Source organism: Macaca nemestrina, chromosome 3, assembly GCF_043159975.1.
Source record: "Macaca nemestrina isolate mMacNem1 chromosome 3, mMacNem.hap1, whole genome shotgun sequence".
In the NCBI taxonomy this organism is placed as follows: Eukaryota; Metazoa; Chordata; class Mammalia; order Primates; family Cercopithecidae; genus Macaca; species Macaca nemestrina.
Window position 1 is genome coordinate 37,133,353 of NC_092127.1, and position 3,126 is coordinate 37,136,478.

General features: G+C 42.6%; 1 pseudogene; it reads left to right on the forward strand.

The window, feature by feature from the left end:
- The first annotated feature begins 1,932 nt into the window (after positions 1–1,932).
- Positions 1,933–2,742, forward strand: LOC105463487 (small ribosomal subunit protein eS1 pseudogene; annotated as a pseudogene).
- The last annotated feature ends 384 nt before the right edge of the window (positions 2,743–3,126 follow it).

The following is a 3,126-nucleotide window of genomic DNA, read 5'->3' on the forward strand; positions in this document are numbered from 1 at the left end:
TGCGAACACGCCTCACTGCAGCCTCAACCTCCTGGGCTCAAGTGATCTATCTACTCTCACCTCAGGCCTCCAGGTAACTGGGACTATAGGCATGCACCACCATGCTCAGCTAATTTTTTTTTTTTTTCATAGAGACGAGGTTTCACCATGTTGCCAAGCTAGTCTCCAACTCCTGGCTCAAGCAATCCACCCACCTCAGCCTCCTAAAGTGTTGGGATTACAGGTGTGAGCCACTGTGCCCAGCCCCCAAATTTCTAATGCTAAAGTAAGGGACCTGAAAAAGAAGGAGAGGGACCTTGAGAGTTCCGATGGAGATATTTGGGTGGATGGGCTCGAGGACCTTAAAACCCCAGATTCCTCTTAAAACTCAGAGTGAGAATACTCTGGAACCTTTCTCCTTGCTAGGAGAAATCAGACTTCTATTGCTCGTAGACTATGCCAAGGTCTCATGTAGCAAGGGCAAATGCCTTGCAGGACGATGCTTGTTTCTAAGATCCATCCCTACCTCTCTTCATTGCTTCTAGACCAATAGTGAGAAATCTTATTATGAGTCAAGCAAGGAAATACTGTTATTTGAAGAAAGGGGTTATTCACCAAAAGCACTGCAAAACCTGGCAAATATGTACTAGCAGGAAGTGGGAGAACTTGCCTGGAAATGAATCTTAAAGGTGCCAAATCAGGGAGGGCAGAATATAAGACTGAATAGGGGACAGTTTGTTAATACAGGTGTATTATTCAGTGACATGGGACTCACTCTTCTGGTAGAATGCCTAGAACTGTACCTAATATATTGCAGAAATAGCTCCTTGAAACTTGAAAATAATGACAAGATGGAGATGCTGGAACCTCTTAGAAGAGAGATGAAGAAGAGGTCAGCAAGTTCAAAGAGATTAGAAGTAAGGATGCATTTTTTTTTTTTTTTTTCGAGACAGGGTTTCACTCTGTCATCCAGGCTGGAGTGCAGTGGCACAATCTCAGTTCTCTGCAGACTCAATTTCCTGGGCTCAAGTGATCCTCCCACCTCAGCCCTCTGAGTAGTTGGAACTACAGGCATGCACTACCATGCCCAGCTAAGTTTTGTATTTTCTGTAGAAATGGTGTTTTTCCATGTTGCTCAGGCTGGTCTTGAACTTCTGGGCTCAAGCGATCTGCCCACCTCAGCCTCCCAAAGTGCTGGGATTACAGGCGTGAGCCACCGCACCTGGCCAAGAATGCATTTACTATGTAATACCAGAGAACCCACCAGCCAACAATGTTTCTTGGGAGGTCCTAGAGGACACTCCCTTACTAAAGTGATAAACAATATGCTAATATATTCTGAGAAGCTCAGAACTGCTTGTCCTCTAGATTAAGATTGATGGTAAGAAATGTCCCAGAGTAAATGGGAATAACAGAATTCTGGAGACTAGGTTGGTGGTACTAGACCATCAGAGGCCCTGGGGATATAATGATGGTTACGTGTATCAGCCTGAATAAGTTAGGAACCTAATATTGAGTAGGAAACAAGTGAGTCCCAGAATAACACATGAATCATTTAGATTTTGAAAACATGCAAAATGCCTTTTGGCTCTCTGAGCAGCAAGAACAAGTGCCTCACAAAAGGCAGCAAAAGGGGAACCAAGAAGAAAGTGGTTGATCTATTTTCTTCTTTTTTTTAATTTTTGAGATGGAGTCTTGCTCTGTCACCAGGCTGGAGTGCAGTGGCGTGATCTTGGCTCACTGCAACATCCGCCCCCTGGATTCAAGCGATTCTCCTGCCTCAGCCTCCCGGGTAGCTGGGACTACAGGCAAGTGCCACCATGCCCAGCTACTTTTTGTATTTTTAGTAGAGATGGGGTTTCACCATTTTGGCCTGGATGGTCTCGATCTCTTGACTTCGTGATCCACCCACCTTGGCCTCCCAAAGTGCTGGGATTGCAGGCGTGAGCCACCATGCCCAGCCTAGTTGATCTATTTTCTAAGAAAGACTGGTATGATGTGAAAGCACCTGCTATGTTCAATATAAGAAATATTGGAGAGACACTAGTCACCAGGACTGAAGGAAACAAAATTGCATCAGATGGCCTCAAGGGTCGTGTGTTTGAAGTGAGTCTTGATGATCTGCAAAATTATGAAGTTGCATTTAGAAACTTCAAGCTGATTACTAAAGGTGTTCAGGGAAAAAACTACCTAACTTCCATGGCATGTATCTTACCTGTGGCAGAATGTGTTATGTGGTCAAAAAATGGCAGACATGATTGAAGCTCATGTTGATGTCAAGACTACTGATGGTTACTTGCTTTGTCTATTCTGTGTTGCTTTTACTAGAAAACTTAACAATCAGATCCGGAAGACCTCTTACATTCAGCACCAACAGGTCCACCAAATCTGGAAGAAGATGATGGAAATCATGACCCGAGAGGTACAGACAAATGACTTGAAAGAAGTGGTCAATAAACTGATTCCAGACAGCATTGGAAAAGACATAGATAAGGCTTACCAATCTATTTATTCTTTCAATGATGTCTTCATTAGAAAAGTAAAAATGCTGAAGAAGACCAAGTTTGAATTGGGAAATCTCATGGAGCTTCATGGCAAAGGTAGCAGTTCTGGAAAAGCTACTGGAGAAGAGACAGGTGCTAAAGTTGAATGAGCTGATGGATATGAACCACCAGTCCAAGAATCCGTTTAGTGCTCAGACATTTAAAATGGCAAATAAAAAGTCTTATTCGTGAAAAAAAACCATGGAAAATGAAAATGTGTGTGTGTGTGTGTATCACAGGTGGGTAAGCACAAAACTAGAATAATGGTTACTTCTGGGAAAAAAGGGAAGAGAATGGGGCTAGAGAGATGTATGCAGGGACTGCTAAGGTACTGGCAATATTCTCTTTCTCAAGCCAGCTGGTGAGTACATAGGTGTTCATTTTATTATTCTCCATACACATGAATAACGGTTTTTTGAACATACGTAATATTTAACAAAAAATAATGCAAAGAAATAGAGCCTAACCATAGTTCTCTATGTTTGTGATTCACAGTAGAGAGTAGTAAAAGGAACATGAGTTCCTTTGGCATTAAGTAGATCCAAATTCAAGCCACAAGGCTGTATAACCTCTGGGATGTTACAGTCTCTTAGTAATAGGTTTC